This window comes from Lepus europaeus, chromosome 2, assembly GCF_033115175.1.
Source record: "Lepus europaeus isolate LE1 chromosome 2, mLepTim1.pri, whole genome shotgun sequence".
In the NCBI taxonomy this organism is placed as follows: Eukaryota; Metazoa; Chordata; class Mammalia; order Lagomorpha; family Leporidae; genus Lepus; species Lepus europaeus.
In genome coordinates this window covers 91317635-91345216 of record NC_084828.1, presented here as the reverse complement: position 1 = coordinate 91345216, position 27582 = coordinate 91317635, and the positions used below count along the sequence as shown (strand labels likewise).

Genomic DNA, 27582 nt, shown 5'->3' with positions numbered 1-27582 from the left:
GTAAATCTGAAGCCAGGAGCCAGGACCTTCTTCCAGGTCTCCTACAGGGTCCCAAGCACTTGGGCCATCTGCTTTTCCAGGCCATAACAGAGAGCTAGATCAGAAGATGAACAGCTGGGACTAGAACCGGCACTTATACAGGATGCTGGCACTGCAGGTGGAAGCCCAGCCCACTATACCACAGTGCTGGGCCCAATTCATTCTTTAGATCAGTTTTAGCTTTTTATTTGTTAACTTGAGCCAGATATAGCCTTTGCCATTAAGCGGTTTTCTTTGGGAGAACAGAATTTTCTTCTTGGGAGAATTTATGCCAATTACTTTTGTTGGAGATGGGAAAAATCCTCAGATACAGTTAAGGGATTTGTGATTATCAGAGGAGAGAGCTAATAATCTTGGTTGGTACTGGAGACTACTGTGGAAAAAAGGAAGAACGCCTTCTTGGAAGAGGAGGAATTTGATCTGGGATGTGCACCCTGGGTGGAATTTGACCTGGCAGAAAAGGGGAAAGACTATCCAGGCTGTTTCCCTTAGTCTGCTTTCTGACACCCTCCAGGCCCTTTGCAAAGCTGTGATGGCAGGTGAGAGCCAGGAACCAGCACCAGTGCATGTCTGAGTGCAGCTATTATAGTCTCCATGTCCTGTATATAAAGCAGGCAATGGAGCAAATCCCTGGTACATTCTGATAAATGTTTTTTAAAGGGGACTCACTTGTTTGTTTGAGTGAGTGGGATGAAGAATAAGAGGGACAAAGGTGGAAATGTTGGGCGTTTGTAGAAGGATTATAAAGACCCCTCCATAGAGAACTATGCAGAGGGCTGATAAAGGGTTGTTGAATACTATTTTGCTTCACTCCTGTGAGTTTTAAGGGTAGTATAAGTGCTTTTGATTTTTTTTTTTTTTATATCTCAATGTCACTTTTCTGTTTCCTACTTTCTCCTGGGAACCAGTGTTAAAACCACTCTTGTCCACTGCCATTAAAAATAAATCTGGGTGGGTTCAGGCAGGAGAGTAGTTCCTGGAAGACTTCTTACACTGGGCCACAGACCTGATGTTTAAATACCTTTCCTGTAGAAGGTCATTATGACAAGTTGGGGTGCCACCAGCAGCCCTGTGGTGGAGGGTGGTATGTTTTAACACTGTGGCTACCCTGCCTTGACTCTGTGCGTGTCATGGTGGTTTGACATTTGCTGTCACATTTAGCAAGTGACCTGATGAGGCACCATAATGTGCATGTTACTAGCCAAACATTACATGTCTTGGTTGCAAAATAACTGGAGTTGTAGCTAACAGCCCAGAACATGTACCTGCAAGTGGCAGTTGCTCCAGCAGCAGTCTTGATGGGGTGAGGTTTAAGCACAGGGAGCCCTTGTTTCTAAGTTGCTGATTTTGCTTAAAGATCCTCTTGGAAATGTCTTTTTTTTCCTTGCTTGTTATTCTTAATATTTATTTTTAAAATAAAATCTTTTTCCAGTTTTTTTTGGATATCTAATTGGCAATAAAAGTTGTATATGTTTAAGGTATACAGCATAGTTTCATGTTTACATTGTGAAATAATTAGCACAGTCAATCTAATTAATATGTCTGTCTCTTCACACAGTTTGTGGTTGTTGTTTTTTTTTATGTAAAAGGCAGAGTTACAAAGAGGCAGAGACAGAGAGAGAGGGGTCTTCCATCTGCGGGTTCATTCCCCAGAGGGCCACAACGGCTGGAGTTGCACTGATCCAAAGCCAGGAGCTTCTTCTGGGTCTCCCACATGGGTGTAGGGGCCCAAGGACTTGGGCCGTCTTCTACTGCTTTCCTAGGCCACAGCAGAGAGCCGGATTGGAAGTGGAGCAGCTGGGACTCAAACCAGAGCCTATATGGGATGCCAGTACTGCAGGCAGCAGTCTTACTTGCTGTATCACAGTGATGGCCCCAAACAGTTCATTTTGTTTGTGTGGTGAGAGCATTTAAAATCTACTTTCAGCACATTTCAAACATGCAATACACTTACTAACTATAATCATCGCATGCTGCATTAGATTTCCAGAACTTGTTCATCTTGCATCACTTTGACCAGTAGCCCTGCCTCCTCCAGCGGCAGTAGCCACTTTCCATTCTTTATGAGTTCAACTTTTTTATATTCCACATATAAGTGAGATCCTGCAGTTATTATCTTCTGAACCTAGTATATTTCAATAGTATTGTGTCTTCTGGATTCATCCATGTTGTTATACTTGAGTTTTTAGGCATTGTGGCTTAGTGGTTTAAGCTGCTACATGCAATGCCAGTATCCCATACGAGCTCTGGTTCTGGTTCTGTTCCAGCTGCTCCAGTTCTGATCCAGCTCCCTGCTAACATGCCTGCAAAAGCAGTGGAAATGACCCAAGCAACTGGGCCCCTGTCACTCACATAGGAGACCCAGATGAGTTCCTGGCTCCTGACTGCTGGCTTTGGCCTGGCCCAGCTCTGGCCATTGTGGTGATTTGGAGAGTGAACCAGTGAATGGGACGTCTCTCTCTATCTCAGTGTCTCTCCCTCTCTCTCTGTAATTCTGACTTTCAAATTAATAAATAAATCTTCAAAAATAACGTATGGTTGAATAGTATCCCATTGTTTATCCAGGGGTCTCAGAAATTTTGTGGAGGAATGGAATCCAAAGATTTTGCAAATTTTCTGTGAGCTTTTTGAAGTCTCCTCATATATAGACCACATTTGCTTTGCATATTTGCCCACTGATGGTCATGTAGACTGATAGCATACCTTGGCTATCACGAACATGGCAGTGCTGGTGTCTCTTCAAGACACTGATTTCATTTGGCCGTGGGTCCATGGCGAAGCAGGGGCTCCTATCACTCTCCTCCCTCCTGTGGAAGTTGGCACGCTCTCTGCCATGCTGCACGGGCTTTGGGAGGGGGTAGCACAGGGATAGGGAAATGGTCCTTACTTCCTGCATCTTTTCTTACATCTGGGTTCCACCTGGCTGCTGGAATCTGTCTCCTGAATCCCTTCACTCTTGTGAGGGTGTTTTCACGTATGGATAACTATTCCATTTGATATTTCTATGAGGAGACAGGACCCGAACTCCTCGATTTTATCTTGCTGATGCCACTGCACTGTGGCAGTGTCTCCTTGGTAATAATGAGGCGACCCTCAAAGGCATGCAGGCATGAGATTGAGAGCATGGAACTGTCTACCCCGCTATGTACGGACAGGAACGGAGGCCCTGGTACACATAGTGATACTGTGTAGGGTCTCACAGTGGGGAGGGTGGCACAGCTCAAAATACCCTTTAGCCTCATACCTACTCATGTGTCTGTGTCTTAAAGAAATGTGATATGGGGCTAAGCACAAGAATAATTGGGTAGAGAGAGAGAGAGAGAGAGAGAGAGGTTTTCATCCTCTAAAATCAGAGTATATTTGTAGCAGAGAGAGACTGAGCCCTTCAGAGGGTTTTCCAACTGCATTCCAAGGAAGTCTCAAGAACTGAATCACTAAATCACTTTGGCAAATTTTGGTTGGCTATTGTCACATCTATTATAAAATAGAATGGTTGGAGATGAAAACAGAGTTAAAATTGCAAGTTTTGACTGGACTGTAGAACTTAACTTTCAGAGGAGGGGTACTGTCAGGTATAATGCTATATCCTCATCGTAATCTGTGGTTACAATCATACGCTCCATGAAATACTAGCACCACAAATGGTCAGATCAGCTTGGGAAACCCTAGCCGCTTTGCCTACCCAACAGGGAGATCCTCCACGCATCTGTGGCAAATGAAACTCAGAGAAGTCCTATAGGTTAAAAATAATAACCACAACTTTACTTTCTGCTGTGTTAAATTTCGGGTTTGTCAAATTTATTTGGTGGAACCATTTTGTGGATGATTTCCCAGACTTGTGTTGTGTGGAACATTCTTTGGATAACCTGACTTTATTGTTCAAATTCTTCAGGTTCACATCTGTCATCTTGTAATAATCTTGCGTGAAATATGAAGTCATTTGGGCTACACTGCAGACCTCCATCTGCCCTCCCTTCTCCACAGGAGAAATTACAGGTTTATTTAAGGATCAAACAGTTTTCAAATGAAATGTTGTTTGGGGGGGGGGGGGGGCGGGGAAGGGCTTTTAGAGCCTAATAATTGCAGAAAGAAGACAGTGTTACACCAGCCAAACCAATTTTGTGAATTAGAGCTTTAACTTAGAGAGTTGTTCCTGAAAATAGCTTGTTTTTAAGCAAAACTTTGTTGGCCTTTGGCAGGAGGCTTTTTCTCCATTAAAGGCACGAACATGGGTGATTTTAAACTGTGGCATGCTTCTTGCATTTAAAACCAGAGCCTGTGGAGGAAACAACATTTTCTTTAACTTTTTGGAAAGAGCTGGCCTGACCATTCTGACATTTTTTCCTGCTTGTTTAGGAGACTAGCTCTTTTTTGTTGTTGTTAATACTGGAAAGGCCCTTGGAGATCTTGTCCAAGCCCACACTTGACAGATGAGGAATTAGAGACCCAGAAGATTTTAGTAACCTTTCCAAGTCTTGCTGCTAGTTAGTAACAAACTAGAACTAGTCAAAGTCTCCTTGTAAGCTTTCATTTTCTTGTTCAGCATCAACCTTTGAAAAACATTATGCACTCTTTCAAAAAGAAGGGAGTTAACTGTTTTCCTTGGGCAGATAGCAGATAGATAGATAAATAGAAAGAAAGGAGGGAGGGAGGGAAGGGAAGGAAGTGGAAAGGTAGAGAGGGGAAGGGAAGAAACCCTCAAGGGAAGGGGCTTTCCATGGAACCTTGGCGGTCTTCCTTCGGGATTTCACCTACAGCAGGCCAGTCGTTGATGCTGTTCATTTGAGAAATTGTTTCACTTTAAAGGAAGAGATGTGCATGAAAGAGAGTCATGGCCCATATTTTACTTCTGTCTTATTTTAGGCAGATAGCTACATGGTATCCAGGTAAGGTTTAAAAATTTCACCATAAGAACTGGTTCTCCATCCTATACTTGAGAGATTTGCTTAGATATAAATCATCTTGAGGTTAACACCCCCTAACATACCCCACACCCCAGTGTTAGCTTCTCTCTGTGTTCTTCATTGCCCATGTTGAAAGCAGGGTGCCTGTTTCACTCCATACACAGAAAAAGCAAAGATCCAAAGCAGATTCTCCTTCTGTATGGTTTAGTATAATCATAGTGAAAACAAAATTCAGATCTAATGCTTCTGAGTTTCTCACTTCAGGTAGAAAGATTTGATAAGTTAGGGATCATAGGAAGGGCCTGCTATTTAATTACCCATTGACACATTACTATGGAATCTGCCTTTTGTTGCTAGCTATGCCCTTGGTGTGGTACCATGCAAAGGCAAGCAGCACATTAGACTCAGTGATGAATGATAGGGGTTCTAGGCTGCAGTTCTTTGCTAATAACAATGGGAACTTAAACTCTAGACATTTCTTGAAGCCATGTTTGGCCCATTCTTCATTTGGACTTAAAGGATTGTCATGATTTCTGTCTTGTCAATCTCCAGTGGTCATTGTGAGGATCAGATGAGATGATAGATATGAAAAAGACTTGGTAATCTGCAAAATACCCTATAAATATGTATAAGCCATTATTATTATTATTATTATTATTATTAGGAATAGCAAATACACATTGCTGCCTTTGGGCCTGGTATATTGTAGCCACTTTACCTAATTCTCATGGCAGCTTAGTGTGTCAATGGACAGCCCTGGGTGTCAGCAGGTCTGACAGCTCCCCTGGGTGAGTGTCATTTGCCTCATGTTCTTGGGCACATCCTTTCCTTTTCCTAGACCTGAATATTAGTATTTCAAAAAGAATTGTGTAGACTCAGGTTGATGATAAAGGTCTTGTTGCTCTGGCATTTGTTATTCTGTGTGGCAGATGTTGACCTTTCTATGTTCAGTCATTGATTCTTACATTGGAGCTCATGGTGCACTCATTGAGGGCTGTCACAATCTTCATGTTGCAGATAAGGACACAGAGAAGCACAGGGGATTTATCTATGTTTCCCAAAGCTGCACAGCCAGTAAGTAGTGGAGCCTGGAATCCAACCCTCCTCTTGTGTTCCAGCATGATGGCAGCTGCAATTTGGATAACTCTTCAGTAATCCTAGATGTGTTAAGTTGCCAGAATCTAATCCACACCATGGGTTATCATTTAGTGCTTCAGATTTTTGGATTTTGTTACCATTTCACTGCACAGTTGGATTCTCAGCATCTCGAGTAGGTCTTCTGTCCTGGAAAGTGTATTTCCAGTGTCCTGCTCAGGGATTGGCAGGGGGCAGTACCCCATCCTATGTGTGTAGCTTGTTTCCTGTCCATTCTTGATATTCTTTGAAGCCTTTGTAGGGGGGAGGGAGCGGTTTGCTGTTCGCATCTACCAAAACTGTTTGGCAGGATGGCTGCTGGCATCACCCCACATGGGGCCTGAAAAAGCCATTTTAGCAGACCACTGTGGTGTGAATCCGTACAAGTGTCTCCAGAGGAGAGGTGTTCACGTTGCTGCCTGTTTGTTTCCTCTGTGGCATGTGGTCTGGGACATGTCTCGTGGCAGTGTAACTCCCCTGATGTCTTCTGGATACTTCAACCTTTGATTTGCTTTGCTGTTCTTTTATTTGTTTAAAGACATGATTTTTTGGGCTTTGCTTGGATATAGCACAAGATTTGTAGACCAATTACATCTAGGAAGGAATCACACCTATTGAGTTTAGAGAAATTAACCCTTGGAGCCCTGGGAAGCTGACATTAATCTTGGACTGTGGATGTCTTTGGTTACTGTCTGTGCCTTCCTTTTCTGCATGGTGCTGTTTTAAGATCTCTCACGGGGCCCATCTTTCTTGGTGGATTGCCTTTGACTATTAAACCACTCTGTCCTTATTTTATCATTAACCCATCATGAATAAAGCCTCTGATCCCCATTCAGTGAATCACTGTGGAGTCATTTATTCATTCATTTATTTGGTACCATCTACATGTTAACATGGAACCAGACACAACATTTCTGGTTCTGAGGGCCTTGTACTCTGAGGAGGAAGGATTTGCTAATTTAGTCAAAAGCTGGTTCTTGACTAGCCCTGGGCCAGGTACCAGGCAGCTCATTAGAACTGTGGGTACCAACATATATAAGCTCTCATCACAAGACTTTTGATTGCATTCATAATTTTACCAAGAATTATGTAATTGGTATTACGATAGGTGCATTAAGTATTGTGGGAATATTCAACACTTTTTTTTTTTCTGTCCTAGTTTGTTGGGGAGGGAGGTTTCCCCTTGGAGGCAGAGTTTTCCTGGTGAGAGTGGGCCCAGAAGAGTGGGCTTAGCCATAGACATGTCTCAGGGTGGAAGGTGATCAGTGTCCAGCCCTACTGTTGTGGTATTGAGGGGAGGAGGACATTTTTAAAAATGGCCTTGATGGCAAAACAGCAGTATATGCTCTTTGATAAATGATGAGCTTTAGCAGAATCATAACTTTTTTAAAAAAATTAATGTTAGATTGACACAAGAAAAACATCCAGTGGGTTAAGCTGCTGTGTAGGTTGCTGGTATCCCACATTGGAGCTCTGCTAACGTGCCTGGGAAAGCAGCAGAAGATGGCCCAAAAGCTTGGGTCGCTGCCATACATTTGGGAGATCCCAGTGCAGCTCCTGACTTCAGCCTGGCCCAGCCCTGGGTGTTGTGGTCATTTGGGGGAGTGAACTAGCAGATGGAAGATCTCTCTCTCTCTTTGTCTCTCTCCTTCTCTCTCCCTCTTTCTCTCACTACCACTCTGCCTTTCAAATGAATCAATAGATAAATCTTTTTTAAAAAATCTGTCTTCTTTTACCACCTAAATGTGTTAAAACAATTCACTATATTTCATATGTACACACAGGCTCCTCGAGTCCAATTAGTAAGAAAAACATTTTGCATGTTGTTGTTAAATAACATGAAAATTAACAATTGTTCCAAACAAAGTGAAAAACCAAATTGAAATGCCTTGAGCTTCCTGCTGGAATCTGGGATTGTCTTAGTGTAACAAATGGTTTTAGCCCTATCATTTTCATCTTAAATATGTTTCTTTTTCAAGTGCTCCCCATGTGTTAAGTACTTTATGGGGCTGCTGGAGGTGAGAAGGGGAAGAAGAGGGACAGGGCTGCTGCTTACAGCTCTTCCAGTTGGGCCTTGCTTGTGGGCAGGTGGGCCCGTGTGACTAAAATCGTGGCCCCCCCCTTGCCAGGTTGAGATAAAGTCACACTCTTTTTTTCCCTTCTAATTTACACTAAAAAACCAAATGGTTAACAGAGGCCTTGAATATGGAAATATATGACACATACATTTATTTCTTTAATTATTATTTTTCTGAAAGTACTCATAGTTTGGTTAGGAAGGCAGACATGGGTATAACCAAAAGTAAATGCCAACCAGAATGAAATATTGTAGCCAGAGGTACCAGTACCATTCTGAGAAGACTTGGTTGAAGTATTCTAACTCTGATGGGATGGAGAGAATCAAGCCAGAGCATTTGAAGAGTCTAATTTGATGGGTACTTTTTTTTTGCTTTAATAATAGTTTTATTGATATATAACTCAATTAGCTTTCTCAATTTTTGGCCTATTCAGAGTTTAGCAAACACCACCAATATCAACTTTAGAGTATTTCTGATAACTTCATAACTAATCTCATACTCATAGGCAGTCACTTCTTATTTCCCCTAATTCTCCTTCCACCCAGTCCTAAGCAACCACTAATCTACTTTCTACTCTGAGGCTGTCTATTCTGAACATTTTGTGTAAATGGAATAATACATTATGTGGTCTTTTGTGGTTGCTGTTTTTCACTCCGCATAATATTCTCAAGGTTTATCCATGTGGTACTGTGGTGAGTACATTTCTCATTGGTAGAGAATGGAAGGAAATTAACCCCCTAATGATGCATTAGGGTGAGCCAGGACAATGACCTTGGTAAGAAACTAGGGGTTATGTTGGCAAGATGGAAAGTAGTATATTAAGTCTGTAGAGTAGAGCCTAAGGGGAATTAACGGGAAATGACGTGAGAAATATAACTGGGGACCAGATCATGGAGACTGTGGACAAACAGATTTTTAATGGGATGCTGGTGTTTTTGAGAGGAGAATGATATGACTTGATGGGTATAATTTGAAGAAATTGATAATTAAAACCGTAAGGGCACCCAGATTGGTAGTGGAGACTTATGTGTGAAGTTGAGAACACCTAAGCCCCAAGATCTTTTGCCTCATAATCCACTGCCTGTTACTCTTTATGCTTGCTAGCCAGAGTAAGTAGAAAGAACACAGATGATTTTTTTCCTTGTTACAGTGATTTGTTAAACTATTTAAAGCATGCAAAAAAAGTGAACCTTTAGAGGTTACAGTTTTCAGTGCTGTTCCTTGAGTACTTGGCATGAGACAGTGATTTCATTGCGAAGCCCACTCTGTATGTGCTATCAGGTCATGAGGAAGCAGACCCTTTTTAGGTCCGTTTGTTTGCCTCTGCAAGATCTGTTAGCTGCTGCTTTGGAGATAGTCTTGGCTTGTTTGGGTTTTCTTTGAGCTTTGGGCCTTGAGTTTATTCTTTCTATTCATTTGAAATATTCCTGCCGATCAAATGGAAGCCAAAGATATACTATATGTTGATGATGCCTGTTTGCATCTCTGATAGCCAAAAGCGATCCCTCTTTGGTTGTTTTTGAGCTGTTCATGCTATAGTGTTTTGCAATAGGAAGCTATTAGATATTATGTGTTTCAAGGGTTATTAAGTTGAGGGTTAGTGGTCCATGAGCCTCTGGGTATTATTTGCACAATTCTGCATACTAATGTGAAGGTGTATTCCTTGCCCCGACCCCTGTGCCCCCAATAATATTGTCAAATAGCTTATATCCTTTCAAGAGGGAAGAATCACTTGTCACTAATAATATTGAATGTATATTGAGTATTTATACTATGCCATATGCAACTGTCCTCTAAGCTCTTCACTTATATTAGCTCTTTCAGTCTTGCATCTCACTTGTATTATCTCATGCAAGCTTTGCAGCTTTTCTCTCATGAGTTAAGAAACTGAGTCATACAACTGTTGAGTTGTTGCAAGTCACAGAGCTGGTAGGTGACAGAGCAGCGATTGAGGCCACTCTGATGGCAGGGCCTAAGCTCTTCATTCTTATGTATTCTTTTTTTTTAAAACCTTTATTTAATGAATACAAATTTCCAAAGTACAGCTTATGGATTACAATACCCCTCATAACTTCCCTCCCACCCGCAACCCTCCCCTTTCCCGCTCCCTCTCCCCTTCCATTCACATCAAGATTCATTTTCAATTCTCTTTATATATAGAAGATCAGTTTAGTATATATTAAGTAAAGATTTCAACAGTTTGCCCCCACATAGCAACACAAAGTGAAAAAATACTGTTGGAGTATTACTTATAGCATTAAATAACAGTGTATAGCACATTAAAGACAGAGATCCTACATGATATTTTTAAAAAATTGATTAATTTTCTATGCAATTTCCAATTTAACACCAGATTTTTTTTTATTTTTATTTTTTGACAGGCAGAGTGGACAGTGAGAGAGACAGAGAGAAAGGTCTTCCTTTGCCGTTGGTTCACCCTCCAATGGCCGCCGCAGCCGAAGCCACGAGCCAGGTGCTTCTCCTGGTCTCCCATGGGGTATAGGGCCCAAGGACTTGGGCCATCCTCCACTGCCTTCCCGGGCCATAGCAGAGAGCTGGCCTGGAAGAGGGGCAACCAGGACTAGAACCCGGTGTGCCGGCGCCACAAGGCAGAGGATTAGCCTATTGAGCCATGGCGCTGGCCCAGATTTTTTTTTTCATTTTCAATTATCTTTATATACAGAAGATCGATTCGGTATATACTAAGTAAAGATTTCATCAGTTTGCACCCACACAGAAACACAAAGTGTAAAAATACTGTTTCAGAACTAGTTATAGCATCACTTCACATTGGACAACACATTAAGGACAGATCCCACATGAGACATAAGTACACAGTGACTCCTGTTGTTGATTTAACAATTTGACACTCTTGTTTATGGCGTCAGTAATCTCCCTAGGCTCTAGTCATGAGTTGCCAAGGCTATGGAAGCCTTTAGGGTTCGCCAACTTTGATCTTATTCGATAGGGTCATAGTCAAAGTGGAAGTTCTCTCCTCCCTTCAGAGAAAGGTACCTCCTTCTTTGATGGCCCCATTCTTTCCACTGGGATCTCACTGGCAGAGATCTTTCATTTAGGTCCTCCCCCCCCCCCCCCCCAGGGTGTCTTGGCTTTCCATGCCTGAAATACTCTCATGGGCTCTTCAGCCATATCCAAATGCCTTAAGGGCTGATTCTGAGGCCAGAGTTCCTATGCATTCTTAATCTCCATGCCCTTTGCATTCTAGACTGCCTTTCTCAGACTCTGGAACTGAAGGACTCTCCTTTAACAAATGTTTAGTAGAGGCCCAGAGAGAAATGAAACATTTCTAAGGTGGTTGTATGATTAAAGATGCATAGCTGTTGACACATGACAATAATGCAAACCAAACCAAAGTCAGGTAACAAAGTTTTAATTGATCCTTTCTAAATTACATTAAAGTGCTTGAGTTTTACTTTTGCTTCTACCAGCGGTTCTCATCTTCTTCATACAATTTTATCTATTTGAATGCAGAGAAACAGAGAGAAAGAAGAAGAAAACACACACCCACATACTTATTTGCTCTAACAATGCCTGCAATGGTCAGGGTTAGGCTGGGCCAAAGCCAGGAGCCTGGTATTCAGTCTGAGTCTTGGACATGAGTGGCAAAGGATCCAACTACTTCAGCCATCACCTGCTGCCTCCAAGGTGTGTATTAGCAGGAAGCTTGAATAGGGGGTGCATCCAGGACTCGAACCCTGGCACTCTGAAATGGGATGCAAGTATCCCAAGCAGCTTAACCCACTGTTCTACAGTATGTGCATGGCTGTCCCCTCTCCTCACCCCTACACCTCATAGAACTTTTGGAGTTAGAAAAATGAGTCCTTCTTCCTCTATCCTTTCTAGAGTTTGGCCTATCTCAAGTCCCATGTGCCAAGATAGTCCTTTTTAACTATTCCCAACGTAGACTATATCCACTCATCTTGGGATTCCTGTGTGTCTGTTTCTGTCACTTAATCCTGTGGTGATACAGGTTGTCTGCTTTACTGGAGTTGGGAAGAGGGGACACAGTATAGTGGAATGCACAAGAAGATCCTTCAAAAAATTCATGATAAGTGGATATTGGGAAAGCACTGTGCATATATCAGTTTTTTTCCAAAAGTAACCTTATCTTTTAATCCCTGTTCCATGTACTTTTTGAAGTATCTTGATCTTTCTCTAGAGATCAGTAGGCCTATGCTTCGGGTTTAGGCCTTATTTGTTATTTGTCTGCCTGATTGATTGATTGTCTCTAAGCATTAAATTCAAGTCTATAAAATGGGATTAATAATAATGCCTGCCCTTGTCTGTCACACAGAATTGGTATTCACTTTTTAACTATGAATAATGGATGTGAAAGCTCTTTGCAAGAAGTCTTTGTTTGTTCCCAGTCTCTGGGTAAACTCTGAGCTCCCTTGGCTTTATATACTTTCTCTGGTTGAGCCTTCTCTGTACCTGAAAGAGTGCTGTGTATATTAGAGGTTGACATGCATACTTCTAATTAAGGTGTTATCTCTTCTCTTTGTCTTGTTGTTGGGATAGCATTTTTTGAAGAGTTCTCCATGGAAGTTAGTGGAAGGTTAATTTCTCTTTTCTGAGCTCATTCCTTGAATTTCCTCGTCCCTTTTTGCTGTCTTCAGCCCAGTGCTCTGTGCCCTTCCCTCACCATCCATGGTGGCTGCCTCCTGATTCTCTTTCTCTCTCCCAGCAGTGATGACTTTAGTCTCTCTGCTGACACTTAAAAATGTAGGGACATCAGATCCCATGGCCTCATGGAAAACTCAGGTTTGGAGAGATTATGCTATATTGGGTTCCTATCCATGCAAGTGATGATTTATAAACAATGCCCATTTGTTGCTTTGCACTGAGACTTACCATGATTTAGCTCCTACTTTTTAAAAGAATTGTTTTTTCGCTTTTAGAATGGAATTACTGACTTTTGTCACATATTAAAATTTTATGAGGATTCTATTTTTGAATCCAATTCCATTCTATTCTAGCTCAAATTGCACTGTCTTTTTACCCTGTTTTGGTACACTTGTTTTTAGACATAATCAGAGATGACACCAGACACAGAACATATTTAGCTTTGTATTAGTGGAAATTTGGTATTTTTTAATCATGCTGAATGTAGGTATGATGGAAATGTGCAGTCTAGTTTAATTGATTTTGTTAACATTGCTCTTTTTTTTCTCTACTTTCCCTTTACCTCACATTCTGCCACTATGAGCATGATGTGCCACAGATCCAGATGCTTTTAATAAAATGTGGAGTATTTTTTTCTTTACAGTTGCCTGGAGACATTTAATTATATAAAATTAAAATAACAATAGTGTACATCTTAAAGTAAGGAAGGCCATTGCTCAGAATCTCCCTTTCCAGAGGATTCACTTCTCACTTTGTTCTCTTTCAACCTGTCCTGGCCTGAATAAAGATCTATTTTGACCTTGTTTCAAGTATAAACTATGCAGGTTATTTATTCCTTCCGCTTAATATTGTTTTAAATGTTCAGTGTTGTTACATGTTCTCATTTACTTTAAAATTCATTGTGGTTTTACTTCAACTAGACTTACATTTGAGACAGATTCTCAGGAGTGGGATGTTTGGGTAAATACCATTTATATTTTGGCTCATAAAATAATCACCAGGGTTTCATTTGCAAAGACACAAATGAAATTTACACTACATCAGCAAGATGTTCTCCCTCCACACACAGATAGCTATGTATTGTACATTTATTTTATGCTAACATAGTAATCAGTTTGATCAAAACGGCGCCCTATTGCTTCAGTTCTCATTTCTCTGGCCACTAGCAAGACCCTTCACCCATGAGTCCCAGAAAGTGTATGTATGGTTATATTCAATGTAAGTTCATCCCCTTGCCCATTCGATCTTTTGGGCTTATGATTTCTTTCTTTACTTTGAATCCAAAATATTTATGAATCCTCGGTCTAGCCTATTTGTTTCTCCAAATCTGTTTGCTTTTTTACTGTTCGTCATATATATATGTACATGTCTGTGTATGTGAAAGGTGCGTGTGTTAATATAGTTATGGGGATAATTTTGCTTACAAGTGGACTTCCCTGATGATCCAGCTGCTTACTAAAGGACCCAAGGTATCTCTGGTTGTTGGAATACGCAAAAGGTGAAATTTCCTAAGTGCCAGCATCCTTTCCTTGGGTGAGATTGGTGGGGGAGGAGGGAGCAGAGAAGAGGAGGAGGAGCCTACATAGTACATCCTGCTGCTTCCCCCCTCACTATGTATTCTGCAGGTCTAGTACAATGGCCTTGGAGTCATTAAGGATGCCCCCAGACTGGCACCTGGTATTCCAAGCCAACCCTTGGCCTCACTTTTGACTGATCTCAAATGCTGCTCTTGATTTCTGTAAGGGTATTATTTATTTTAGACAGTGCATCCTTTATGGCCTTGTTTAAGTGTGACTAATTCATGGCCTCTTCCTTAATTTCTTCCAGTGCATCTACCCCAAGTGAGAAATGCTCTTTCTCAGACACTCTTCACCTTTCTTTAGTGCGTTAATTAGCTTCTTTATTAAACCTTTCACTTTGGCCGTGCACTGAACTACTTGAGACTTTTGAAAGCTGCTTTGGTGAGGGAGACTTGAATTTTCTGTTTGGTCAATGCGGGACTTGCTGGATGATTGCGCAAGTGTTCTCTCGGGAGTAGGAGGAAGGCAGGGCTCTGTCACACCCTTCCTGTGACAGAGCTGAGAAGGGAAGGGCTCCTGGGGGCTGCCGTGCTGGGCCCCAGTGCTTGATAGACTGACTGTGGCCATGCAGCGGCAGGGAGGGCTGTGCCTCTGCACTTAACATAAGATGCACACACCGCGGAGCTTCACAAACAAGAAACATGAAGACTGTACTTAGGTCTGCAAGCTTGCAGGTTGGAAAGCAAGCTGAGATAAAAGTAGTTGCCTTTCTCTGCAGACTTTTCTGCTCTCTATAAAGAAGTGTGCGTTGGATATCATTCAGAAACTGTTTGAGAGTTTCTTTCTCAGGCACTGTGTGTGATGCTTTCCGGCTGAGAAAGATGGTGAGGGTGAGCCCCGGCCTGTAAGGACTTGTGCATCTGGTGAAGGAGATGGATGTTTTAGCAGGAATGTTCTGACTCTAGCTGGGTCAGCACAGCTCCAACATTAAAGATACAGAGTGTATATCAGGGATGGGTGAGATGAGAAGATGAATCTTAAGAAGTTGGAAGGATAGGTACGGTTCACCATGTGTGTAATCCCAAACTCTCTCTTCCTCTCTGCTAGGGTGATTATTTCATATTTCAGAATTTCCCTAGCTTCTGCCTCATCCCAATTGCCTGCACCCCAATTTTTAATTGTTCACACTTTCAGTGAAATCACAGGGGAAAAGATTAATAATTCTTTCAAAAGGTGAACAAAAAGGGGTATGAGGGATGATTGATGTGTATCTCAACATTGAGAAAACCCTGTGAATTAGAAGAAAAGTCTGGAGTGTATCAGGAAATAGGAAACTACCTCAGCATTTGCTGGGGGTGGTTGCTAGACTCCTTTCCGTGTACCTGCGGTAGGTAAGGCTTAAATCATAGCAGTGCTGCACACACAGATGAAAGTGCCTGCACTAGGTAATGCTTAAGCCACAGCATGCGTGCACACCCACACACTCACAGATGCAGACATACATGTATGTACGAACAGCCTCTACCTTGTTAACCATTCATTCTATAACTGTCTTTTGATGATTTTACTTTGTTCCTTTCTAAATATTACCTCCACTGGGACCTAATTACAAGCTCTCAAAATTCACAGAACATCAAAACAGATGTGGACTCCTAGAGTTATCTTTGGGCGTTATGGATTGGTGGAGACTGATCGTGCTTATCCATTGGGCGTGCAGGTAGATAAACTTCTGCTGAATTTGTTGTCAGACTGCACTGAGAAGACTCCAGGATGTGCTCCTTATTAACTGGTGGATTTCATCTGAATTTTCTCTCCAAGGGTTAAAATAGTTCAGAACCTCAAAGTCTCAACTTGAAGTGAACACACAAAGCCTAAGTTTATCTTCATATGAAGTTTAGCACCTAAATTGTGAGGAAAGGGTATTTCTACACAGTAAGCTTTTGTAGAAAAGACATACTTTGAGGCTCACTACCCTGTTGAAATTCTATATTTAGAAGACAACTTTAATTTAAACTTCAGTACCACAAAGCATTTTGTTGCATTTTAGAAGTAGTTGCTATCTTTTTTTAAAGATTTATTCTATTTATTTAAAGGGTAGAGTTAAAGAGGTAGACACACACACACACACACAGAATGAGAGAGAGAGTCTTCCATTTGCAGGTTCACTCCGAAAATAGCTGCAACGGCCAGGGCTGGGTAGGCCAAAGCCAGGAGCCAGGGAATTCTTCTGGTTTCCCTGCTTTGGGTGCTGGGGCCCAAGGACTTGGGCCATCTTCTACTGCTTTCCCAGGCCATGGCAGAGAGCTGGATTGGAAGAGGAGCAGCCGGGACTTGAATCGGTGCCCATATGGGATGCCGGTGCTGCAGGCTGGGGCTTTAACTCATTGTGCCACAGTGCCAGCGCCGTCCCCTCTTTTAAAAATTGTGTATGTGAAGTTGCCACATTGTGGCAAGCTCAGAACCTGTAAATGGGAAAACACCACCCACAAATTCAGTAGTCAGACACAGGTACAATCTTTTATTTTTGGGTATTCCTTTCCATTCTAGCTATCAGCATAAATTATCCTGGTACCCTGTATCTCAGCATCTACACTAAGCACTTTCCATATTGCTGCATATTCTTGAATGATTACAATTTTAATATCTGTTTAATATTTCATTGAGTGGGCATACCACATTTTACTTAATTATTTTAAAATTTTGCTGAGTTTAACCTTTTTATGCATAAATATAGCTTAGTTCCTCAAAAGAACACATGATTTATGATAGTTGAAATAGCAGGATGAGAGGTTACAAGTTTTTGGTTACTGTTATTTACTGATGGCATTTACCCTAAGGGATATTTTTGTGACTTTAACAGGAATGTGTGAATGAGTCAATATCTCCCCAATCATGCCAGCATTAAATATGCTGTTTTTTGTACTAGCATTTCTCTAGTTATTGTCAGGTTAAATGTGTCTCCCCATGTCTAATTTCCAGTTACATTTTTATATAGCATTTGAAAATGAGCACTCTGTAGTCTTCAGGATCCTATTCACAACAAAGAGTAAGCTTTTTTTCTTTTTCTTAAAATTTATTTATTTATTCGAAAGGTGAGTTACAGAGAGGCAGAGGCAGAGAGAGAGAGGTCTTCCATCCTTTGGTTCACTCCCCAGATGGCTGCAACAGCCATAGCTGTGCTGATCTGAAGCCAGAGTCCTGGAGCTTCTTCTGTGTCTCCCATGTGGGTGCAAGGGCACAAGGACTTAGGTCATCTTCGACTGCTTTCCCAGGCCACAGCAGAGAGCTGGATCGGAAGTGGAGCAGCCGGGATACCAATCGGTGCCCATATGGGATGCCTGCACTGTAGGCAGCTGCTTTACCTGCTATGCCACAGTGCCAGCCACAAGAATAAACATTTTTTAAAGATGTATTTTATTTATTCAAAAGGCAAAGTTACAGAGAGAGAAAGACAGACAGAGACAGTCATCTACTGGTTTACTTCCCAAATGGCTGCAATGGCTAGGGCTGGGCCAGACCGATGCCAGTAGCCAGGAGCTTCCTCTGGATCTCCCACATGGGTGGCAGAGGCCCAAGCACTTGGGCCATTCCTCACTGCTTTCCCAGGCACATTAGCAGGGAGCTGGATCAAAAGTAGAGCAGTCAGGACTCAAACTGGCACTACATTGGGATGCCAGCATTGCAAGCAGTGGTTTTACCCACTATACTACAGTGCCAGCCCCAAGAGAAAACATTTTAATGAAAAGTGTAGAAGCCTTTTAACAGAAGTTGTAGGACTTTCTTGAGTCATATGGAGGACCCTAGGGAGCGAGTGAGAGCCATGCCTTATTCCTCAGTAGAGCTGTAGAAGTTGTGAGGTGCTTATTTTCCCCTGATTTCCCATAATCTCAGCACAACATTCAGATCATTGCTCATGAATTTTAACCAGAAAATCTAAAGCTGCCTTGATAATAGACAAGCAAAATAACAAATAAAAGTTTGATAAACAAGTGTAACATGGGCCAGATACTAAGATACCGAAGCACATTTGAGGGCAAGTCCTGTTGTAGTGACGGCTTATTGATGCTAGAACGAACTGGAGTCCATTGCAGTGACACACAGCCTACCCAGAAGCAAAGTACCTGCTTCTGGGTATGCAACACTGGGGCCACCTTGAAACAGTCGAAAAGGAAGGATTATTCCAATGTCACGACTATTATTGGTGGGCATTCATGGAAGAGCTACATGGTGAATGTATAACAATATCAACCCTGATACAAATTACAGATCATGTTAAACCAGTAAAAGGTTAAGAAAAAGATTTATTGTATCTGTAATAACTGGAAGCAGTAGTATTTTAAGTCTAGAACTGGGGTTCTCAACTGATTTCTATAAATGGCCTGGTGGTAAATATTTAAGGTTTTATAAGCCAGTCTCTGCTGCAGGTCCTCAAATCCTCTGTTGTAGCACAACAGCATTAATGGAGAATATGTAATATGTCTAATAGTCAGAGAATATTATTATGTCAGTTTCCTCCATGCAAATGGCATTTTATTTTGTTTTTAAGAATGTTTGTTTATTCAAAAATGAGAAAGACAAAGAGGGATGGAGAGAGAGAGAGATTGGTCTTCCATCCACTAGTTCATTTCTCAGATGCCTGTAACAGCTGGGGTTGGGCCAGGCTGAAGCCAGGAGCTCCATCCTTATCTACTACATGGGTGACAGAGGCCCAAACACTGGGGCCATCATCTGCTGCCTTCACAGGTGTGCATCAGCAGGTAGCTGGGTTCGAAGTAGAGTAGCCAGGACTCCCAGTGGTACTCCAGTGTGTGATGCTGGCATAATCCACTGCACCACAAACATAGGCCCCTTAGGACTTTTATTTATTTATTTTTTGGCAAACTGTGAAAATATGGTACCTCCTGGCTACTGTTGAAGTGTATGTGTTTAGCACCTTTGTCTGCTACTGAGATCTCTTCTGTGAATTACAGGTAGGGTTAATTTATCTCGCTTGTCTCACCTCCCTGTCACCTGGCTTCCCAATGCCCTGGAGGTCTCTATGGAATCTTCACCACAATGCAGATTGCAGGTCATCATTTTGCTTCCTGACTCATTTCCCTTCCGGTGCCTTTGTGCCAGACAGGCCTGGGCCTTGACTTTCAGTGCGGTCCATCCCCATCTCTAGCCTGGCACTTGCTGGGAGACTGTGGATGGATGCTTTGCCTCCTGCTTCATCCCCCTCACCTCCTCTATCTTCTAGATGGTTGTTGCCTGAATATTTCTGACCCTTTCTGTGCCCTTTGATTTGGACACCCTGCTGAGGGTTACAAGAGCCTTTGCATTCCTGTCCTTCCAGGCGAACACACTTTCTCCAGGCGTGCTGCTTCAGAGATCTGTCGGAGAAGTGGTTCTTCACTCCTGAGTTGGGGGTGATTTCTGTTTTCCAAGAGCTAGAACTGAGACACGGGCCAAAGTCACTGGCACAAGCCACATAAAAATTCTTAGGGGCACACAGTATGAGATTATTACTGAATTAGAAGTGTCATGTTGTGTTGCTCTATGTCTCCTTGTCCTGGTGCCACCCTTGCAGCATCTGCTCCTGCCCCTCCCTGCAGTCTTTCCATTATTGTGTGCGCTACAGGAACTGAGACGGCTATGACGGAGCTGAGCTGGTTTCTCTTCTCTTTTGGACATCATTGTTTATCACAGCTCTGATCGCCCTTCTCCTCCCCGTCCCCCAGATTATAAAATTGTAAGACCACTAATATATTTACATTTCCTTTGGTTGTCCAGATTTAAGAACAACCTTTTGTACCTTTCCTTTGAAATTCCTTTGTTAATAATCTTCTTTCATATGTATGTGTGTATATGAAAATATGTATGTTAGTATGTTTCTATAGATCACTCTGCTATTCACAAAATGCTCTCCTACCTAGTATTTCACTTGATCCTCCTAAAATCTTGTGAGGCAAGCAAGGCAGAAATTGGAATATATTTCACGGATGAATAAATTAAGGCCCAGGACTATTTGGAAGGCCCTAGTTAGTCTGTGGTCATTGTTGGAGCTCGGACCAGAGTTGTGAGTAGATGTAGTATAGTTTCCCCTGGCCATTTTTCTTCCTATGCACAAAACTGTTTTTTTTTTTAAGAGTTTCAGGAATTTTCTTGTCTGAGACATGAAGGCATTAGTGGTTTTCTTGGGATATCTAAGCATGACTGCATGCACCTGGTATTTCTTTTACTCCAGTGTTGGACTGAGTACTGAGTAATTTAATGAGCAAAGCCAGGCGGGGCAGTGTCCCTCTGCCCAGACACTCAGGCCTATATTTTCAAAGAAGGCAGGGATGCTGGAGAGAGGCTTTGTTCTCTGGGACTCTTCACAGTCATTGTTTCCCCTGAGGCTTCTAGCTGTAGGCTGCCACAAAGTGTAACATTTGGGGGCGTGGCTGCTTCCTCTCCCTTTTTAAACTATGTCTGATCTGGGTGTTATGTGACCTTTGTGTTCTGACATTCAGTTTAAGGGAACTGAAAATTTAGGAAGTTTTGCTAGGACGTGGAATCCAAGTAAATACCCTCATGAAGACAAAAACTCAGCGTTGTGGAATGTCACTGATAGAGGGCCTTTCATCCACTTAGAGCCACTCCTTGGTTAGAAGACGTGGCCACTAAGTGATGGAGCAGGGCCAGTGCGTGGAGGCTGGTTTGGATCCGCCTCCCAGCTGGCTTCCTTCTCATCACGAAGCATTCGGGAATTCAGCACACCTCTTCCCAGCAGGCTGGGCCGCTGTGAGCCGCAGCCCTGTTTGCTCTGTGCTCAGCACACGTGGGACTGCGCTTACACGGCATTTATTTGCACACTGAAGGGTTTGAACCCATCACTTGTTGATGAAAGATCATTACTGCCTATTGACAAACTATAAGGATCTTGTCAGGCTTTAACCAGAGTTTACTATGGGAAATAAACTACTGTAGCTGGTTTAAGGAGAAGGGACATGATATTGGGTGTTAGTTGTTTAAAAACCACTGGAAGGACCATATGGAGCAGGCTCTGGGCTGAGCCTTCAGTAACGAATCCCATAACCACACTGAGGTCTGGAAAGAGGAAAGTCATGAGATCCCCACGGAAAACTGGTGAGTTCAAGTATGCACTACTGTACTTGTGAACCAGAGAGCAAGGAGCCATGAGCAGGAAGGTGGTGACTGGACCCAGAGACGTGGAGGCCGGCTACTTCCCTGCCCTGGCTGCTGCTTGGCAGCTTTGGGCAGCTCCCAAGCTACAGGCTGAATGCAGAAGTGGATGCACAGGAAATTCATGTCTCCACGACCCCGTTCCCAACAGAAAACAGGCCAGAGCAGCAGGCACATGGCCTGCCTTTTGCTTCTGCCTTCCAAATCTCAAGCTAGCACATATATTTTGGCAGAATCTCTTTTGCAGTCATGCCCCACCTGCCAAGCAACCTCTGCAGTAAGGCAAGTCTGAGTGCCAAGCCACATCCAACACAGTAAGGGCTATGGTTTCCACAATTTTGTACATCCTTCCATAAGGCTCTGTGTGTAGCAGATACTAAATGGAGGCTGGAGTAACAATTATGTTCTATTGGATCTCTCCTTGTCGGCGCAATTAATTATATAACAGAATGGAAGGCAACAGCTTTACTTTAGGGAGTCACTAAGGGGAATTCCTGTTTATCAGAAAAAATGCCATAAGGAGGGAAGATCCTGAGCTAGGAGAATATTCTAGACCGTTTTGGTTTCAAACATCTTGGAAAGTACTACAGGGAAATGGGTGATGTTATGATATAATAGCGCGTTCTGTGTCTGCAGGGAGTTCCCTTATAAGCCAAGGTTATCAACCTTCCATGCTGTGGCACCCTTGCCACCTCCCATGCTACTTTAAATACACAGAATTTAGATAGAAATCAATATAAATAGTTTGTCTGAAGTAAATTAAATGGACATGTAGCCTATGGGTGTACACTGAATTTTGCATACCTCTCCTGCAATTCCTGTATTGAAATGTGCAATAATTGTTAGTAACCCCCCACATCTCTATGTACCATTGTACCCAACTGAATACATCTAGGCCCATTTTCAAACTATTTTTCCTGTTTTAAATTAAGCATCAGACAAAGCTTTTGTCCTGCTTGTAACCAGGTAGATAGTATAAAATCACTGGTAATTTTGAGGAAGTAGGGGGCAGAGGAGGGCAGGTGACAAAGATATTATTGAAACAAATTATCTGATTTTCTTAGAAAAGATGAAATCCTTTCAGTGGGAGAAAGAGGCTTTGTGAATAGGTTGGTTGATAACTAGCTCCTGCTGGATTTCTGCTGTATCTCACTTTCCTCCATTCTCGCAAAATCACTCTAGATCTTCTCTCCACACCCCAAGGCCACTTCTGTTTGCTGCTGCTATGCTCGTAGCTGCTGCAGTAATAGACTGGAAGACCCAGAAGCCTTTGGCTGTCTGGAACATTGGGAGGGGACCCAGCTCTATTTGAGGTGCCCCTGGACTGATGGCCAAAAACTGCATCCGTGCAGTCATACGCTGGTGACTATATACATTATCACCCAAACTGGAATACTTTAGAAGAGGAGTGCTGTTAATAACTACACTGAAACAAAAGGCTTAAATTGGATGTATGGCTATTCTGGTTTCCCAGAACCATGGAAAACAGTACTTGGAATGCAAACTGAAATGATTAAAAGCCAGAGATTAACTCTCTATATTCCCAAAAACTTAAGTTATGCCCTCTTCTATATAACAGTCACTTCCTGAGGACTGATGATGTATTGGATCTTGGATCAGGCCCTAGAACCATAAAAAGTAAGGAAGATAACAGCTTTGTTCCTTGCTCACTGTCAGTGTTGCAACATTATTTTAGAGAGATAAGGTTTTTTTAACTAAATTTATTTTACTTATTAAAGGGAATAGATTTCTTATATCTACATACACAATTTTATTTTTTATTTTTTATTTTTTACAGGCAGAGTGGACAGTGAGAGAGAGAGACAAAGAGAAAGGTCTTCCTTTGCCGTTGGTTCACCCTCCAATGGCCGCTGCGGCCGGCGCACTGCGGCCGGCGCACCACACTGATCCAAAGGCAGGAGCCAGGTGCTTCCTCCTGGTCTCCCATGCAGGTGCAGGGCCCAAGGACTTGGGCCATCCTCCACTGCCTTCCCAGGCCACGGCAGAGAGCTGGTCTGGAAGAGAAGCAACCGGGACAGAATCCAGTGCCCCGACCGGGACTAGAACCTGGTGTGCCGCTGCCGCAGGTGTAGGATTAGCCTATTGAGCCATGGTGCTGGCCCTACATATACAATTTTAAGCACATAATGATACTCCCCCTCAGCCCCTTTATTTTTTTCTTTTAATTTTCGTGATAAACACTTTCAATTTATTTTATGGTCACAGGCTTAATCCTCCACCAAATAAAAACTTCAACGAGTAGAAAGTAGAAAGAGCAGTGTTCCGCAGGAGTATAGACAAGGGCTCTGAACAAGAATCTAATCTCAAGATGTCGATTCACTCATATATTTTACATTTTTTTGTACTCTGTTAGCTCTGCTGATAGCATCCTAGGGTGTCCAGGATAATCATGCATCTTATGCTTCTTCCCTAACTGAAATGTATTCTGTCAGCGCATAAGGACTCAAATCTGTGTATTTAATTTATTTTATTTATTTTATACATCTTATACTTATGAGCTTGTTAAAGATTTAGCATTATGGAATCATGCCAAAAAGGTGAAAGGTATTGGTTTAGAAATTTAAATTTTAACATAAAGAGAAAAGATTTCATGTATTTCATAAACACAATTCTAAAAATATAATGATTTTCTGCTCCTTTTTTTCTTTTATCTTTTGTGATAACATATTTTTAATTTACTTTATAATCACAGGCTTATGCTCCACTAAATAAAGAGTTCAATAAGTAAAAAGTAGAAAGACCACTGTGCCGCAGATATATAGACAAAGGCTATAAACAATAATCAAATCCCAAGATGCCATTTTAACTCAGCTTTTTTTCTCCATGCTCTATATATTAGCTACCACAAATCAAAGAAAAAACGATGTTTCTTTTTTTCCTTTAAGTTGTGAGGCTAGTTTAAGAAGAAATAGTGAAGATTTAGGCCGATTAAATGTGGAACAAGGACATAAACTGAACAGAAATCAAATAAATGATTTAAATATTGTAAGGACTGCCCTGTGCTAGGGGTTTTGTGACCCGATGGCAAAGGGTGGGTGGATAAGTGGTCCTTATGGGAATACAGGTTTCAGCTATTCAGAACTTTATGGTAGTCCTGGCATTATTGCCATGTGAGGGGCTGCCTTGTGAGATGAGTTTCTTGTCATTGGATATCTACAAATGAACTCACATATGGTGGTTAAGTTTCAACTTGGCACCATGCTAGAAATGTTTTTGTTAATAATTTCATTTCTCATGTGTATTAAACTTCTCTGTTGGTGAATGTTGGAGAATTAGCAACCACCTTAAAGAGGTCTAAAGTGTGGGATTGGCATTATGGTAAAGTAGATTAAGGCACCACCCATGGTACTGACATTCTATATGGGTGCCATGAGTTCTGCCTGGTCCACTTATGATCTAGCTCCCTGCAGATGGTGCCTGAGAAAGCAGCGGAGGATGGCCCAAGAGCTTTAAACTCCTGGCTTTGGTCTGGCCCATCCCTGGCCATTGGAGCCATTTGGGTAGTGAACCAGTGGATGGATGCTATCTCTCTGTCTCTTCTCTCTCTGTAAATCTGCTTTTTAAATAAATAAATAAATCTTTAAGCAAAGTCTGAAGTTTGTGTGTATGTTTTATTTATATAGAATATTAGGGAATTTAGTACATTCTTCTACAAAAGTATTGATGGAAAGGGGGAGAGAGAGAGACAGCCAGAGAGAGAGAGAGAGAGAGAGAGAGAGAGAGAGATAGGCAAGCAGACAGGTAGACAGAGTTCTCATTTGCATGTTCACTTCCCAAATGCCTACAAAGGTGGGGTGGTGGGAGACTCATGGACAAGTTGGGAAACAGGAACTCAGTCCGGGTCTTCTATACATGTGGCATGAGGAACATAATCACCAGAACCACCATCCCTGCTTCCCCAAGGTTGGCACTGTGAGGAAGCTCGAGTCAAGAGCTGGAGCTGGATATTGACTCCAGGTACTCCAGTGTGGGGCACAGGTGTCCCAACTGACATCTTAACTGCTAGGCCAGATGCCCACCCCTGGCACTTCCTTTATAAGTTTCTTTCTCTGTTCTTTGTGCTTTTTTTTTTTTTAATAGAAGTTAATGATTGATTACAAATGCAGAAGGCGTAACCTCAGTATTCTCATCGAGAAATATTAAACGGAATAACATCCACTGATGTGATTCTGAAACTGATCCTAAACAGCCCGATTCAGTTTTACTCAGCTGCCACTGGTCAAAGCTTCCCCAGATTTTGTCTCTGTTTCAAAATCCTGAAATAAAAGTGGAACCACTTCCAACATGACTTAAGAAAAAGGTCACAAGTTGAAAATGGCTCTACTTGTTTTGCTATTAAATGTGAAATTGCAAAATTAGTCTCTCATGTAATTTGAATTTACAACATATTCTGATAAGGAGTTTCTCCTACCATTTCTAATACTGAGAAATAATTTCTCTAAGATCTTAGATTGGTGTGAAATAAATTATTTTAGAATATTTAAAGCGTGAAGCTGAATCTGTTTTCTATCTCATGGCCCTTGAAGGTTGAAAATATATACTTCCCCTACTTTATTTTTCCATTACTTGGGCATTTAAACATTTAATTTAATAATAGGTTTTTATTTTGGCACCAGAACAAAATAGATTTGTTTAACGTGAATCCATGATGGCAAGAAATTAGAGAAGCACAGATTAAGATAGAACTTTATAATATTAACAATAAGATCTAAATTGAGTAATATTGATTCAAATTGTAGTGTCCAAACTTAATTCAAAAGCTCTAAGCTGGTTTACAAACCACGATTGTGACATAGGATACAAATAACACAGCTTACAATATTCGTGAACAAAAGTAGGTAACTCCACGTCTTTTTCCTATGATTTCTCTTTGCGGATATGTGGCCCGAATGCATGTTGCTCTATAGAGTCACCTGTGGTATAGCTAAATATAAACGTGACATGAGTTTGCCCTTGGAGGACTTGTATTCATTGAAGAAAAAATAAATGATTCCCGCTTTTTAAGCTTATAACTAAAATATAATTTTTATGTTACCCTCTTTATGTATGCTGAGATATCAGTAAATTCGCTGTAAAGGAAAATGCAAACAAAATGGTTAAAAATTAAGAGTAATTAAATGACACTCAAGTACTAGTACATTTCCATGTGCTGTCTGATGGGCATGCTAGATTTGTAAACAGCACCACGTTCATGGTTGAACAAGCAGTTCAGGGAACCTAGACAAGTGAGCAGCAATCACCTTGTACACCAGATCAATTATTGTTAAGTTTAGAAAGAGAACATTCTAGATCACCACTGACAAGATTGGGAGGCTTCATTAGAGATTACATATCCCTTTGTCACGTTTTCATCCTGTGGAGAAGAAAAACCTTCATGAATCTCCTCTGTATAAATCCAGACTTCCACATTCAGAAGTAGATTCACTGAGCTCAGTGGAGCTGCAGCTATGGCTGCCCCTACCTCTTGACCTTGTACAGAGAAGCATTTGTTCCACTCAGACCTGGAAGGTGCCTCCTTAGCAGCACACTGTTTACAGGCTAACACGCTCTGTAGATGAGCTGTACCACTCTAGACCATAAAATGTCTTTGTGGAAGGAGATTGTAGAGATCATCTTGTTTACTCTTATTTTGGATCTGGGGAAATTGGTCTAGAGAGAGTACATGTTTTCTCAGTCACTTACCCAGTGGAACCGTTGCTATTAGACGTGACCTAGAGTGCGAATTGGGGTCACGTGTTTTCTGCACGAGTCTTCAATGGCATGGGTGCCGTTTGTCTTTGAAGGTAATTTCTTTACTTCTGTGTCCATTTCAGTGCCTTTTATCCAGCCTGTCTGCTATGATCTCGAGAGCAATAGCATTATTAACTTGTTGAGCGAATGTGCACACTGCAAATGCTGGTGGGAAGCAGAACAGCTGGGTTTGAATTCAGCCTCCGATGTGTTCTAGCTGTTCTGTTCTGTTCCGTTGTATAAGGCACTTCAGCATCTCTAAGTTGGTGTTTGACTACAGGACTCAAATTAGAAGAAGGAAATTAGGTCCTAAGAATTCTCCTAGCTGAGACTCCATGACCTCAT

At 41.8% G+C, this 27582-nt stretch overlaps 1 protein-coding gene across 11 annotated transcripts in view; it reads left to right on the top strand.

The window, feature by feature from the left end:
• Positions 1–27582, top strand: part of LPP (LIM domain containing preferred translocation partner in lipoma) — a 742983-nt gene that overhangs the window by 210270 nt on the left and 505131 nt on the right. The window contains exon 1 of one of the 11 annotated variants that reach the window (XM_062210209.1): positions 11801–11821. The exons of the other annotated variants lie outside the window; for them this stretch is intronic. The gene's annotated coding sequence lies outside the window, so the exon portion shown is untranslated. Of the gene's footprint in view, positions 1–11800; positions 11822–27582 lie in introns of those variants that run through there. 11 annotated transcript variants of the gene reach the window in all.